The 16,078-nt window shown below is 44.6% G+C and overlaps 1 long non-coding RNA gene across 1 annotated transcript; it reads left to right on the forward strand.

The window, feature by feature from the left end:
- Positions 1-6,184: 6,184 nt before the first annotated feature.
- On the forward strand, positions 6,185-10,278 carry LOC122539269 (uncharacterized). Its single transcript, XR_015753777.1, has 4 exons — positions 6,185-6,339; positions 6,921-7,018; positions 7,663-7,739; positions 9,092-10,278. It is a non-coding gene; the product is annotated as an uncharacterized LOC122539269 (long non-coding RNA).
- Positions 10,279-16,078: the final 5,800 nt, after the last annotated feature.

Raw genomic sequence — 16,078 nt, forward strand, 5'->3', positions numbered from 1 at the left:
TAAATCATTTCTGAACCCTTTCAAGTTTCATAACATCTTTCCAATAGGAAGTAGACCAGAATTGCACGCAATATTCCAACAGTGGTCTAACCAAAGTCCTGCACAGCCGCAACATGACCTCCCAACTCCTGTACTCAATACTCTGGCCAATAAAGGAAAGTATACCAAACGCTGCCTTAACTATGCTATCTACCTGCGACTCCACTTTCAAGGAGCTATGAACCTGCACTCCAAGGTTTCTTTATTCAGCAACACTCCTTCGGACCTTACCATTAAGTGTATCAGTCCTGCTAAGATTTGCTTTCCTAAAATGCAGCACCTCTCATTTATCTTAATTAAACTGCCACTTCTCAGCCCATTGGCCCATCTGGTCAAGATCCTGTTGTAATCTGAGGTAACCCTCTTCACTGTCCAATTTTGGTGTCATCTGCAAACTTACTAACTGTACCTCTTATGCTCGCATCCAAATCATCTATGTAGAGGACCCAACGCCGATCCTTGTGGTACTCCACTGGTCACAGGCCTCCAGTCTGAAAAACAATCCTCCACCACCACACTCTGTCTTCCACCTTTGAGCCAGTTCTGTATCCAAATGGCTCATTCTCCCTGTATTCCATGAAATCTAACCTTGCTAACCAGTCTCCCAGAGGGAACCTTGTTGAACGCCTTACTGAAGTCCATATAGATCACATCTACTTCTCTGTCCTCATCAATCTTCTTTGTTACTTCTTCAAAAAAGTTTTTGTGAGACAATTTTTGTGCCCATGCACAAAGCCATGTTGACTATCCCTAATCAGTTCTTGCCCTTCCAAATACATGTACATCCTGTCCCTCAGGATTCCCTCCAACAACTTGCCCACCACCGACGTCAGGCTCACCCATCTATAGTTCCCTGGCTTGTCCTTACCACTCTTCTTAAACAGTGGACCACGTTAGCTAACCTCCAGTCTTCTTGCACCTCACCTGTGAGTATCGATGATTCAAATATCTCAGCAAGAGGCCCAGCAATTTCTTCTCTAGCTTCCCACAGAGTTCTAGGGTACACCTGATCAGGTCCTGGGGATTTATCCACTTTTATGCGTTTCAAGACATCCGGCACTTCCTCCTTTGTAATCTGGACATTTTGCAAGATGTCACCATCTATTTCGCTTCTTTCAATATCTTCCATTTCCTTTTCTACAGTAAATACTGATGCAAAATACTCAATTAGTATTTCCCCCATTTTCTGCGGCTCCACACAAAGGCCACCTTGCTGATCTTTGAGAAGCCCTATTCTCTCCCTAGTTACCCTTTTGTCCTTAATGTATTTGTAAAAACCCTTTGGATTCTCCTTAATTCTGTTTGCCAAAGCTATCTCATGTCCCCTTTTTGCCCACCTGATTTCCTTCTTAAGTATAATTCTCCTGCCTTTATACTCTTCTAAGGATTCACTCGATCTATCCTGTCTATACTTTATATATGCTTCCTTCTTTTCCTTAAGCAAATCCTCAATTTCTTTAGTCATTCAGCATTCCCTATACCTACCAGCCTTTCCTTTCACCCTGACAGGAATATACTTTTTCTGGATTCTCGTTATCTCATTTCTGAAGTCTTCCCATTTTCCAGCCGTCCCTTTACCTGCGAACACCTGCCCCAATCAGCTTTTGAAAGTTCTTGCCTAATATCGTCAAAATTGGCCTTTCTCCAATTTAGAATTTCAACTTTTAGATCTGGTCTATCCTTTTCCATCATTATTTTAAATGTAATAGAATTATGGTCGCTGGCCCCAAAGTGCTCCCCTCCTGACCCCTCAGTCACCTGCCCTGCCTTATTTCTCAAGAGTAGGTCAAATTTTGCATCTTCTCTAGGAGGTACATCCACATACTGACTCAGAAAATTGTCTTGTGCACACTTAACAAATTGCTCTCCATCGAAACCCTTAATACTATGGCAGTCCCAGTCCATGTTTGGAAAGTTAAAATCCCCGACCATAACCACCCTATTATTCTTACAGGTAGCTGAGGTGTCCTTACAAGTTTGTTTCTCAATTTCCCTCTGACTATTGGGGGGTCTATAATACAATCCCAATAAGGTGATCATCCCTTTCTTGTTTCTCAGTTCCACCCAAATAACTTCCCTGGATGTATTTCCGGGAATATCCTCCCTCAGCACAGCTGTAATGCTATCCCTTATCAAAAATGCCCCCCACCTCTCTTGCTTCCCTTTCTATCCTTCCTGTAGCATTTGTATCCTGGAACATTAAGCTGCCAGTCCTGTCTATCCCTGAGCCATGTTTCTGTAATTGCTATGATATCCCAGTCCCATGTTCCTAACCATGCCCTGAGTTCATCTGCCTTCCCTGTTAGGCAACTTGCATTGAAATAAATGAAGTTTAATTTATTAGTCCTACCTTGTCCCTGCCTGCCCTGACTGTTTGACTCGCTTCTGTTCTCAACTGTACCAGTCTCAGGTTGATCTCTTTCCTCACTATCTCCCTGGGTCCCACCCCCCACCTTATTAGTTTAAATCCTCCCGAGCAGCTCTAGCAAATCTCCCTGCCAGGATATTAGTCCCCTTCCAATTTAGGTGCAATCCGTCCTTCTTGTACATGTCACTTCTACCCCAAAAGAGATTCCAATGATCCAAAAATGTGAATCCTTCTCCCATACACCAGCTCCTGAGCCATGCATTCATCTGCTCTATCCTCCTATTCCTGCCCTCACTAGCTCATAGCACCAGAAGTAATCCAGGTATTACTACCCTCGAGAACCTCCTTTTTAAATTTCTGCCTAATTCTCTGTAATCTCCCTTCAGAATCTCAACTTTTTCCCTTCCTATATCGTTGGTACCAATGTGACAACGACCTCTTGCTGGCCCCTCTCTAAGAGTGAGAACATTCTGCACCCTCTCTGAGACATCCTTGATCCTGGCACCAGGGAAGCAATACACCACTCTGCTTTTTCGCTGCTGGGCACAGAAACATCTGTCTGTACCTCGGACTAGAGAGTCCCCTAACACAACATACCGTCGTTATATTAGAGCCAGTCTCAATACCAGAAACTTGGCTGTTTGTGCTATGTTCCCCTGAGAATCCATCACCCCCTACATTTTCCAAAACAGCATACCTGCTTGAAATGGGTATATCCACAAAGACTCCTGCACTAGCTGCCTATCTCTCTTACCTTTCCTGGAGTTAACCCATCTACTTGACTGTATCTGAGACTTCCCCCCTTCCTATAATTGCCAGCCATCACGTACTGTTGCTGTTGCAAATTCCTCATTGCTTCTAACTGTCTTTCCGACCGATCCATTCGATCTGATAAGATTCGCAGCCAGCAGCATTTATGGCAGATATAATCCGTAGTAACCCTTCAACTCTCTTTAAACTCCCACATCTGACAAGAAGTACATATCACTGTACTAAAGGCCATTTTTGCTCCTTCATAATCTACAGACCCAGAAAATAACACTGTCTTACTCCTCTACAAACACTGCCCCAGGTTAAATTAATAGTTATGGCTTATATTTTAAGTTTAATCAAGAGACTTATCTCCAAAAACATATAATCAAGAAAGAACCTACTCTACTCATTACTGCAAATTCTCTGTAGGCCACACTTAAAACAATGATTAACTTATCTGATTCTGTGCTGTGGACTTCGCCCAACAGTTCCTCAAGATCAGTTGTGAATTTCACTGTTTGATAATTTTCCCAGATGCACTCCAATGATAAAGTCCTGGGGAGTGCTGCTTAACAAAGAGTCCTTGGAGTGCAGGTTCAAGCTCCTTGAAAGTACAGTTACAGGTAGATAGGATAGTGAAGAAGGCGTTTGGTATGCTTTCCTTTATTGGTCAGAGCATTCAGTATAGGAGTTGGGAGGTCATGTTGCGGCTGTACAGGACATTGGAGTTCTGGTGTCCTTGTCGGAAAGATGTTGTGAAACTTGAAAGGGTTCAGAAAAGATTTAGAACATAGAAGAATACAGCGCAGTACAGGCCCTTTGGCCCTCGATGTTGCGCCGATCCAAGCCCACCTAACCTATACTAACCCACTATCCTCCATATACCTATCCAATGCCCGCTTAAATGCCCATAAAGAGGGAGAGTCCACCACTGCTGCTGGCAGGGCATTCCATGAACAATTTACAAGGATGTTGCCAGGGTTGAAGAATTTGAGCTATAGGGAGAGGCTGAACAGGCTGGGGCTGTTTTCCCTGGAACGTCAGAGGCTGAGGGATGACCTTATAGAGGTTTATAAAATCATGGATAGAGTAAATAGACAAAGACTCTTACCTGTGGTGGGGGAGTCCAGAACTAGAGGGCATAGGTTTAGGGTGAGAGGGGAAAGATAGAAAAGGGACCTAAGAGGCAACTTTTTTATGCAGAGGGTGGCACGTGTATGGAATGAGTTGCCAGAGAAAGTGGTGGAGGCTGCTTCAATTGCAACATTTAAAAGGCACCTGGATGGGTATATGAATAGGAAGGGTTTGGAGGGATATGGGCTAAGTGCAGGCAAATGGGACTAGACTAGGTTCGGATTTCTGGTCAGCATGGATGAGTTGGACCAAAGGGTCTGTTTCTGTGCTGTACTTCTCTGAGTCTATGACATGTGGACCTACTACTTTAATACATTTTAAGATGCATAACACCTTTTTATAATAGCAACTTGGCTTAGAAACTCGAAATTCCATTCCCTGAGATCACCCTCCACCAATTCCATCTCTTTGGTGAATACTGACACAAAGTATTCATTAAGGACCTCACCTATGTCCTTTGGCTTCATACATAGATTCCCTCCTTTGTCCCTGACTGGGCCAGTCCTTTCCCTGGCTACCCTCTTACTTTTTATATGTGTAAAAAGTCTTGGGATTCTCCTCAATCCCGTTTCCAAACATCTTTTCATATCTCCTTTTAGCCCTTTTAATTTCTTGTTTAAGTTCTTTCCTACTTTCCTTATATACTTCAAGGACTTCATCAGTTCCCATCATCCTAGACGTTATGTACGTTTCCTTTTTCTTTCTGACCAAGATCAATAACATCCCTGGGTCATCCAAGGTTCACATACCTTGCCAGACCTATCCTTCATTCTCACAGGAACATGCCACTCCTGAACTTCCATCAACTGCTGTTTGAAACACTCCCACGTGCCCGATGTGGACTTACCCTCAAGCAGCCAACTCAAATTCTCCAGTTCCGGCCTCATATTGTTGTAGTTCGCTTTCCCCTAAGGACTGCTGTTATTCCAATCCATGAGTATTTTAAAACTCATTGCATTATAGTCAGTATTCCTGAAATGCTCCCCCACTGAACCTGCACTCATCTGGCTGGGCTCATTTCCCCCAAACCAAGTCCAGTATAACCCCTTCCCTGAAACCCACCTGAATGGTCTTTACAAACTCTGCCCATGAAATGAGTCCCACTTAAGATAGGCAATATTAAAATCACTCACCACAACAATACTGTGATTTTGTCTATATATTCTGCTGAGTGTTGGGTGGCACGGTGGCTCAGTGATTAGTATTGCTGCTTCTCAGTGCTGAGACCCCAACTTTGATCACATCCTCAGGTCACTGTCTGTGTGGAGTTTGCACATTCTCCCTGTGTCTGTGGATTAGCCACGGCAACTGCGGGGCTGTGGGGATGGGTGAGGGTGTGGGCCTGTGTGAGATACTCTTCAGAGGATCAGTGTGGACTTGATGGGTTGAATGGCCTGTTTCTTCACTGTAAGGAATCTATAGTGATAACTGGAAGTGGGGATGTATGTGTGGGTGGGAGTGGGTTATTTTGAGCGTGAATGGTGGGTTTGCAGGGTGGGGATGAATGGTGGGTTTGAGGGGTGGGGGTGAATGGTGAGTTTGAGGGTGGGGATGCATGGGGTTTTTTGGGGGGTGGGGATGAATGGTGGGTTTGGGGGTGGGGGTGGGTTTGGGGGTGGGGGTGGGTTTGGGGGTGAATGGTGGGTTTGGGGGTGGGGGTGGGTTTTGGGGGTGGGGGTGGGTTTTGGGGGTGGGGGTGGGTTTTGGGGGGGGGGCGTTAGTGGCGTCAGTTTGATGTCGGAGTGAATCACAAGTGGAGCCGGTGACACGGTGGGGCAGGGGGTGGGTCTGACGCCCCCGGGGCTGGAGGGATTGGGGGGTGGGGGGGGGGGCGGGTGTTATTAGGAGGTCGGGGGGGGGGGGGACTAGCCCCGGCTCCGCCCCGCGGTGATGACTTGCTCCGGGAGGTGTCTCCTCTGTCGCTGCGGCTTCGATCCGGAGCTGGTTCCGTCCGAGTTTCCGCATCGAGCCGCCGCGGAGCTGGTTCCCAGCGAGATCCCGCCGGAGGATCCCGGGATGGCGGTGAATGTCAGCATCGAGTATTGGTCAGTACCGGGGGGGGGCACCGGGGGGGGCACCGGGCACCGGGGGGAGGGGGGCACCGGGCACCGGGGGGAGGGGGGACCGGGGGGAGGGGGGCACCGGGCACCGGGCACCGGGGGGGGGGCACCGGGCACCGGGCACCGGGGGGGGGCACCGGGGGGAGACACCGGGGGGATGGGGGACCGGGGGGGAGACCGGGGGGAGGGGGGCACCGGGCACCGGGGGGAGGGGGGAGGGGGGACCGGGGGGGGGGGCTGGGACCGGGCTGAGCTGGAGCTCCCTGTCCCGGGAGTCAGTCCCGGGAATGACCGAGCGCGGGATTTAATAAAAAACAAGTTAAACATCAAGAAAAATCTTTCAACTTTCCAAATACACTCCGGATTTGGGGAAGACGCAGAAAAACATCAGAAATAAAACTTTAGTCTTTCGTTTTGGGATTTAGGATCCATGTGTTAAATGTTTGATCGGAATGTTTAATGTTTTTAATGTTCGATTTCAAACTGTGAAGAGAATCAGCTGGAACCGGGCACAGAACAGTTTGTATTTCACACGTTTCTGACGCTCTTTGTCACTTTCTCCCCAGTTCTGGATGAGGCTTCCTCGCCCATTTCCTGACTCTTGCTGATGAAATCAGGGAGCAGGTTCCTGGTGTCCACGTTACTGGGTTTATTGGGCAAACAGGTGAGTGAGGCTTTTCTACAAGAATTTGGGCAGATGCTGGAAACAAAATGCTGAAGAAACTCAGGTTTGGCAGCTTTCCAGTAAATCATTGGAGTCGCAATGTTAAGTCTGTTTCTCTCTTCACAGATGCTGCTAAACCTGCTGCATTTCTTCAGCATTTTCTATGTTTTTATTTGCTCTAATGTTTTGTCATGGTCATAATTTCATAAAATGTTCTGTATGGGTCCTCCTTGGTTATTTGCCTCTCTTCACTAGATTACCCCAAAACCGCACTGTGCATGTTCTCCAATATCCATACCTTCTTGTGAATGTATATTTCGTTTTTTATAAGTAGCAGATGTACCCACTGAGGTAATTGTGTTTGAGTGTATCCAAGTGCCAAGTTACCACTCTCATTTCTGATGCCTGACCAGACTCTCTGCTGATGAGCCAATTATAAAGAACAGGTTTTTCAAAGGACCCATTGCTTATTGCATTCAAACTGTCCATCAGTGTTTCTGCTCAGACCCAGATCAGCTCACAACAAAATGGTACATTTCCATTTATTGAAATACACTTGTACCTGCAGCTTGTCTCAAGTTCACAGTTGTTGCACTGATTCATATAACTTCTGAACATTACTTTTCTTATTCATTCTTTCTCAGGAAGTTTTGAGGTTTCAATTAATAACAAACTGGTTTTCTCGAAGCTGGAATCGAATGGGTTTCCGTATCATAAAGATGTAAGTGTAAAAGCATTTTATAGAGATTCAAAACTAGAGAAACGTTATGGTCCAGTCATGATACTTACCAGCTGCCTCCAATGCCCTCTGACCCTGCACTCAGACCTTGAATGCCTGGTTCCATCACTTCTTGCGGCAGTGTGCCTGAAAATCTGGACTTGGCCTTTTCACAGCAGAACCCCCCCCCCCCTCCTCCTCCCAGATGCCATCCTCAAATTGAGGACAAGCCACAGCTCCATCTACTACTGCACAATAGAGTGAAATGAGATTGTTAATCGGAGGAGGACATGAGATAAATAGCCTGTGTCAGAAATAAATCATTAAGAAAGGAATGATACACCACAATGTTTTGTTGAGAATTGAACAGCTTATAAAATAATTAAATTGGTAGATTAATTGATTCTTGATCAATGAATGCAATTGTTTTGAAATAATTTTTAAACATTTGGAGGGCAGAACCAGGTGCTGGAATGATTTCAGAGAAGGTTTACTCAAATAATCCCTGGGATGGAGGGATTGTCTTATTGAAACATATAGAATTCTTAAGGGGCTTGACAGAGTAAATGCTGAGAGGATGTTTCCCCTGATGGGAAAGTGTCAGACCAAAGGACATAGCCTCAGGATAAAGGGACACCAATTTAAGACTGAGACAAGGAGGAAATTGTTCTCTTGGAGAGGTAAGAGTCTTTGAAACTCTTTGCCAACAGAGAGCTGTGGGGGTAGAATCCTTACATATATTTCAAGCCGAAAGAGATTATTGCTAAGTAGGGAATTGAGGGTTATGGGGAAAGGCAGGAAAGTGAATGCGCAAAATGTGGGATCTGCCTTAATCCTATTGCAGGAGCTGATTGGCCAACCCCTGCTCCTATTTCTTACTTTCTCGTTATCAGCATCCATCCATCCATCTGGCAAAACTAAACTCGATTTTGGTGGAGAAACAGTCCATGTTTTATATAAATGACCTGTCAGACATTTTAAAACAAAATACTTTGCCAGAGCAATTATGGTAAAAATTCATTCTGAGGTACAGATGCGTTGAGGCAAAGTGATTGAATTGGTGGAGGAGGAAGCTTTCTCAGTAAACTTGGATCCTGAGGGCCTGGAAGCATAATTTAAACAGATATCCTCCTTGTGGGACCAGTTACTTGATCTCATCAAACATGTGGATCATTCTGTGAGTGTAGGATTGGATTGTCTCAGACTTTAAATGGGAAAAGGGAGGAGATAGTCAAACTCTTGACTGCAGTAATACGGATATTAATAACTTGCCATTGTGCAAGGTTCTAGCAACTGACATGAACTTTTATTACTTACTAATGCTTGTGTTTTCCATCTTGGTTTATTTCCATCAGATAATTGAAGCAGTAAAATTAGCAAAACAAGGGGCGACTGTGGAGAAAATAACTTGCGAGGAGCAGACACGGACTGAGAAGCGAAGCTGTGTCATCATATAGTGGAAACCAAATGATGATTAAACCCCTGATATAATCTGACAGCTTTCAAATAGTGAAGCACCACTCTGTTCATGACTGTTTTCCCCAAAAGTTGTCGGTGAAAACATGATGAAACATCAGAAGGTGTGCTTTCCTAATTTGGAATCGGTTAATTTTTCAGGTGTCGGTCTTTTACAGAGAGAAAAACTGGTTTAATATCATCACAATTAAATTGTATTTATCTAATCATTCTCATCCTGTTCTCATGTTAAGCAGCAAACGAAATGATTCAATGTCTTACTAAGATCACTCAGAGTTAGCAGCCAGGCCACTCAGCTCAACTGACTTCTGGGCTCCACCTCAACCTTCAGGAACCTCTTCAAGCTCAGTGCTGAGGTCAATCTCAGTGCTGCACTTGCTGTTAAAGCTGATGTCACAAGTTTATAACATCAAAGGCTGACAATGTCAAAACTTCCTAATGGGAGCATGGCTTTTCTGTAGGCACTTGAAAGACCACATTATGAATGTGAGCTGAGTGGCCCATCTTTCACTGTACTCCCTGTGGAGTACAGTGTATGTGGGCTGTTAAATATCCCAAAATAAAAGCCAGAACGTGCTGGAGAACCTGAGCAGGTCTGGCAGCATCTGTGGAGAGAGAAAGTTTAATGGTTTGAGTCCAATTGAAAAATCCTATCTACCTGTAAAATTGCTAGAGGCAGGAACACTCACTATTTCAGAAGTAATTAGATGTGCACCATGTGATGCTCAGACTTTGGGCAAAGTGCCAGAAAATGGAACAAGAAGAAGTGGTTCTTGCCAATGACTGAAACCCAATGGGGCCAAAGATCCTTTTTCTCTGCTGTAGACTTCTGAATATCAGACTCTGTCCACAGATAGTGTCAGACCCTCCTGAATGTCTCCAACACTTTGTGCTTGTTTCCGAGTTTTCGTATCTGCACTATTTTATATTTAATTGGCATCATAAATATTTGATAATGTCCAGCAATAGAGACACAATCTATTGTTTTTTTTTACTTCTGTTTAGTTTTGCTTTCATTTCTGGACTGAACACACCACAATTAAATAAATATTATTTTCACTCCAAATGCCTGTCTGTTTTTAAAAATTAATATAAGAGATCATGATGAATAAATATGTCCCTCTGAGACAGGCAAGAAGGAGTAAGATGACAAGAGCGGTGGAGCTTCTCGTCAAAAGGAAAAAGGTGGAGGAAGCTAGGGTCAAGCTCAGCTCTAGAGGATTACAGGCAGGTGAGAAAGGAGCTCAAAAATGGTCTGAGGAGAACCAGGAGGGGGCACGAGAAAGGCTTGGCAGAACAGATTAGGGAGAACACAAAGGCATTTTACACTTATGTGAGGAATAAGAGAATGGTCAAAGAAAGAGTAGGGCCGATCAGGGATAGCATAGGGAATTTGTGTGTGGAGTCTGAGGAGGTAGAGGAAGCCCTAAATGAGTTTTTTGCTTCTGTCTTTACGAAAGAAACGAACTTTGTAGTGAATGAAACCTTTGAAGAGCAGGTGTGCATGCTGGAATGGATAGAGATCGAGGAAGCTGATGTGCTGAAAATTTTGTCAAACATTAAGATTGACAGGTTGCCAGGCCTGGACCAGATTTGTCCTCGGTTGCTTTGGGAAACGGGAAATGCAATTGCTTCGTCACTTGCGAAGATCTTTGCATCCTCACTCTCCACTGGAGTCGTACCTGAGTACTGGAGAGAGGCAAATGTAATTCCTCTCTTCAAGAAAGGAAATAGGGAAATCCCCGGCAATTACAGACCAGCAAGTCTCACGTCTGTCGTCTGCAAGGTGTTAGAAAGGATTCTGAGGGATAGGATTTATGACCATCTGGAAGAACATAGCTTGATTAAATGCAGTCAACACGGCTTTGTGAGGGGCAGGTCATACCTCACAAACCTTATCGCGTTCTTTGAGGATGTGACTAGAAAAGTTGATGAGGGTCGAGCTATGGATGTGGTGTATATGGACTTCAGCAAGGCATTTGATAAGGTTCCCCATGGTAGGCTCATTCAGAAGGTCAGGAGGAATGGGATTCAGGGGAACATAGCTGTCTGGATACAGAATTGACTGGCCAACAGAAGACAGCGAGTGGTAGTAGAAGAAAAATATTCTGCCTGGAAGTCAGTGGTGAGTGGTGTTCCACAGGGCTCTGTCCTTGGGCCTCTACTGTTTGTAATTTTTATTAATGACTTGGATGAGGGGATTGAAGGATGGGTCAGCAAGTTTGCAGGTGGAGGTGTCATTGACAGTATAGAGGGTTGTTGTAGGCTGCAGCGGGACATTGACAAGATGCAGAGATGGGCTGAGAGGTGGCGGATGGAGTTCAACTTGGATAACTGCGAGGTGATGCATTTTGGAAGGTCGAATTTGAAAGCTGAGTAAGGATTAAGGATAGGATTCTTGGCAGTGTGGAGGAACAGCGGGATCTTGGTGTGCAGGTACATAGATCCCTTAAAATGGCCACCCAAGTGGACAGGATTGTTAAGAAAGCATATGGTGTTTTGGCTTTCATTAATAGGGGGATTGAGTCTAAGAGTCGTGAGATCTTGTTGTAACTCTATAAAACTTTGGTTAGACTGCACTTGGAATACTGCGTCCAGTTCTGGTCGCCCTATTATAGGAAAGATGTGGATGCTTTGGAGAGGGTTCAGAGGAGGTTTACCAGGATGCTGTCTGGACTGGAGGGCTTATCTTATGAAGAGAGGTTGACTGAGCTCGGACTTTTTTCATTGGAGAAAAGGAGGAGGAGAGGGGACCTAATTGAGGTGTACAAGATAATGAGAGGCATAGATAGAGTCAATAGCCAGAGACTAGTTCCCAGGGCAGAAATGGCTAACACAAGGGGTCATAGTTTTAAGCTGGTTGGAGGAAAGTGTAGAGGGGATGACAGAGGCGGGTTCATTACACAGAGAGTTGTGAGAGCATGGAATGCGTTGCCAGCAGCAGTTGTGGAAGCAAGGTCTTTGGGGACATTTAAGAGACTACTGGACATGCATATGGTCACAGAAATTTGAGGGTGCATACATGAGGATCAGTGGTCGGCACAATATCGTGGGCTGAAGGGCCTGTTCTGTGCTGTACTGTTCTATGAACAATATTAAATATTCAACCAGCTGGTGTCTAGTAACCAGACTCAAACCTAACTGCTGTGGATCAGGTTTGTCTTATAAACCCTCAGATGCTGTGGATACTAGGAACTGCCTTTATTTACATTTGGACAAACAAATGGCTGACAGCAACGCCAGAAGTAAACATCTTAGTTTCATGGACTTACAACAAAATGCTTGTCTGTTGTCTGCAGGGCACTGGTAACTAAAATACCTGCAGGTTTTTCTCATCATACAAGTACAAATGATTCTGAAAGTGGTCCCATACGAACAAACGACTGACAATCGCCAAGACTCTAAAACAGTTTGAAACCAATTGGAGGGTAGTTAATGTAACCCCACTATTTAAGAAAGGAGGCAGAGAGAAAACTGGGAATTATAGACTAGTCAGCGTGATGTGGGTAGTAGGTAAAATGCTGAGTAAGGATTAAGGATAGAAAATAAAAGATTTAATAGCAGAGTACTTGGATAACAGTGAACAAGATTGGTCAGAGGCAGTGTAGATTTAGAAAAGGGAAATGAGATGGATAGTGTTTGAGATGGATAGAAAACAGGTTGGCAGACAGGAAACAGAGAAGGAATAAATACGTAATTTTCTGAATTATTGGCAGTTACTAGTGGGATATCACAAGGATCAATGTTCAGACCCCAGCTATTGACAATACGTATTAGTGACTTGTGTGAGGGAACTAAATAATATCTCCAGATTTTCAGGTGATATAAAGCTGTTGGAGGATGAGCTGTGAGGAGGATGCAGAGATGCCTCAGTGTGATTTGGACAGGCTGAGGTAGTAAATATAGAATAATGTGGATAAATGTGAGATCATCCAGTTGGGAGCAAAAGTAGGAAGCAGATTCTTATCCGAATGGCTGTACATTGAGAGGAATGTGCAATAGGACTAGGGTGTCCTCAGACACCAGTTGCAGAATTGAATTGAATTGAATTTATTGTCACCTGTTCCAAGGCACACTGAAAAGTTTTGTCTTGCAAACAATCCAGGTAGATCACAGAGTTAAGTAGCATAGATAGTAAATAATAGGTAAACAGCAGCAAAATCACAAACACAGGTACAGGTGAATGTTGTGAGTCCATTCAGTATTCTAACACCAGGAGGGTAGAAACTGTTGCGAAACCGGCTGGTGCAAACCATAATTCTATTAGTTTTTAAAATGGTGATGGAAAAGGATAGACCAGATCTAAAAGTTGAAGTGCTAAGTTGGAGGAAGACCAATTTTGACGGTATTAGGCAAGAACTTTCAAAAGGTGATTGGGCCCAGATGTTCGCAGGTAAAGTGATGGCTGGAAAATGGAAAGCCTTCAGAAATGAGATAACGTGAGTCCAGAGAAAGTATATTCCTGTCAGGGTGAAAGGGAAGGCCGGTAGGTATAGGGAATGCTGGATGACTAAAGAATTTGAGGGTTTGGTTAAGAAAAAGAAGGAAGCATATGTAAGGTATAGACAGGATAGATCGAGTGAATCCTTAAAAGAGTATAAGGGCAGTAGGAGTATACTTAAGAGGGAAATCAGGAGGGCAAAAAGGGGACATGAAATAGCTTTGGCAAATAAAGTTAGGGAGAATACAAAGGGTTTTTACAAATACATTAAGGATAAAAGGGTAACTAGGGAGAGAATAGGGCCCCTCAAAGATCATTCCTGAAGAAGGGCTAATGCCCGAAACGTCGATTCTCCTGTTCCCTAGATGCTGCCTGACCTGCTGCGTTTTTCCAGCAACACATTTCCATCTCCTCAAAGATCAGCAAGGCGGCCTTTGTGTGGAGCCGCAGGAGATGGGGCAGATACTAAATGGAGTATTTTGCATCAGAATTTACTGTGGAAAAGAACATGGAAGATATAGAATGTAGGGAAATAGATGGTGACATCTTGCAAAATGTCCATATTACAGAGGAGGAAGTGCCGGATGTCTTGAAACGCATAAAAGTGGATAAATCCCCAGGACCTGATCAGGTGTACCCTAGAATTCTGTGGGAAGCTAGAAAAGTGATAGCTGGGCCACTTGCTGAGATATTTGTATCATCGATAGTCACAGGTGAGGTGCCGGAAGACTGGAGGTTGGCAAACGTGGTGCCACTGTTTAAGAAGAGTGGTAAGGACAAACCAGGGAACTATAGACCAATAGTCGGTGGTGGGCAAGTTGTTGGAGGGAATCCTGAGGGACAGGATGTACATGTATTTGGAAAAGCAAGGACTGATTAGGGATAATCAACATGGCTTTATGCGTGGGAAATCATGTCTCACAAACTTAATTGAGTTTTTTGAAGAAGTAACACAGAGGATTGACGAGGGAAGAGCAGTAGATGTGATCTATGTGGACTTCAGTAAGGCGTTCGACAAGGTTCCCCATGGGAGACTGGTTAGCAAGGTTAGATCTCATGGAATACAAGGAGATCTCGCCATTTGGATACAGAACCGGCTCAAAGGTAGAAAACAGAGGGTGATGGTGCAGGGTTATTTTCAGACTGGAGGCCTGAGACCAGTGGAGTGCCACAAGGATCAGTGCTGATTCCACTACTTTTCATCATTTACATAAATGATTTGGATGTGAGCATAAGAGGTACAGTTAGTAAGTTTGCTGATGACAGCGAAGAGGTTTACCTCAGATTACAACAGGATCTGGACCAGATGGGCCAATGGGCTGAGAAGTGGTAGCTGGAGTTTAATTCAGATAAATGTGAGGTGCTGCATTTTGGGAAAGCAAATCTTAGCAGGACTTATACACTTAATGGTAAGGTCCTAGGGAGTGTTGCTGAACAAAGAGACCTTGGAGTGCAGGTTCATAGCTCCCTGAAAGTGGAGTCGCAAGTTAGATAATATAGTGAAGAAGGCATTTGGTATGCTTTCCTTTATTGGTCAGAGTATTGAGTACAGGAGTTGGGAGGTCATGTTGCGGCTGTACAGGATATTGGTTAGGCCAGTGTTGGAATATTGCGTGCAATTCTGGTCTCCTTCCTATCGGAAAGATGTTGTGTGACTTGAAAGACTTCAGAAAAGATTTACAAGGATGTTGCCAGGGATGGAGATTTGAGCTACAGGGAGAGGCTGAATAGGTTGGGGCTGTTTTCCCTGGATCATCGGAGGCTGAGGGGTGACCTTATAGAGGTTTATAAAATCGTGAGGGTCATGGATAGGATAAATAGGCAAAGTCTTTTCCCTGGGGTCGGGGAGTCCAGAACTAGAGGGCATCAGTTTAGGGTGAGAGGGGAAAGATATAAAAGAGACCTAAGGGGGCAACGTTTTCACGCAGAGGGTGGTACGTGTATGGAATGAGCTGCCAGAGGAAGTGGTGGGGGCTGGTACAATTGCAACATTTAAGAGGTTTTTGGATGGGTATATGAATAGGAAGGGTTTAGAGGGATATGGGCCAAGTGCTGGCATATGGGACTAGATTGGGTTGGGATATCCGGTCGGCATGGACGGGTTGGACCGAAGGGTCTGTTTCTGTGTTGTACATCTCTGTGACCCTGACTCCATGTGTTCAGGCGTTTGTACCTTGTCCCCAATGGTAGAGGTTGTAGAAATACATTGCCAGGGTGGGATGGATCTTTGAGAATGCTGGTGGCCTTTCCTTGACAGTGGGCCAGGTAGATGGATTCTATAGATGGGAGGTTGGCCTTTGTGATTGTCTGGGCCGAGTTCACCACTCTCTGTAACCATCTCCGATCTTGAATGGTACAGTTGCCATACCAGGTAGTGATACATCCAGACAGAATGCTCTCGATGGCAGACCTATAAAAGTTGGCA

Source organism: Chiloscyllium plagiosum, unplaced genomic scaffold (genome assembly GCF_037043375.1).
Source record: "Chiloscyllium plagiosum isolate Xiang-an unplaced genomic scaffold, Cpla_swu_hap1 HiC_scaffold_39, whole genome shotgun sequence".
NCBI classification, from domain to species: Eukaryota; Metazoa; Chordata; class Chondrichthyes; order Orectolobiformes; family Hemiscylliidae; genus Chiloscyllium; species Chiloscyllium plagiosum.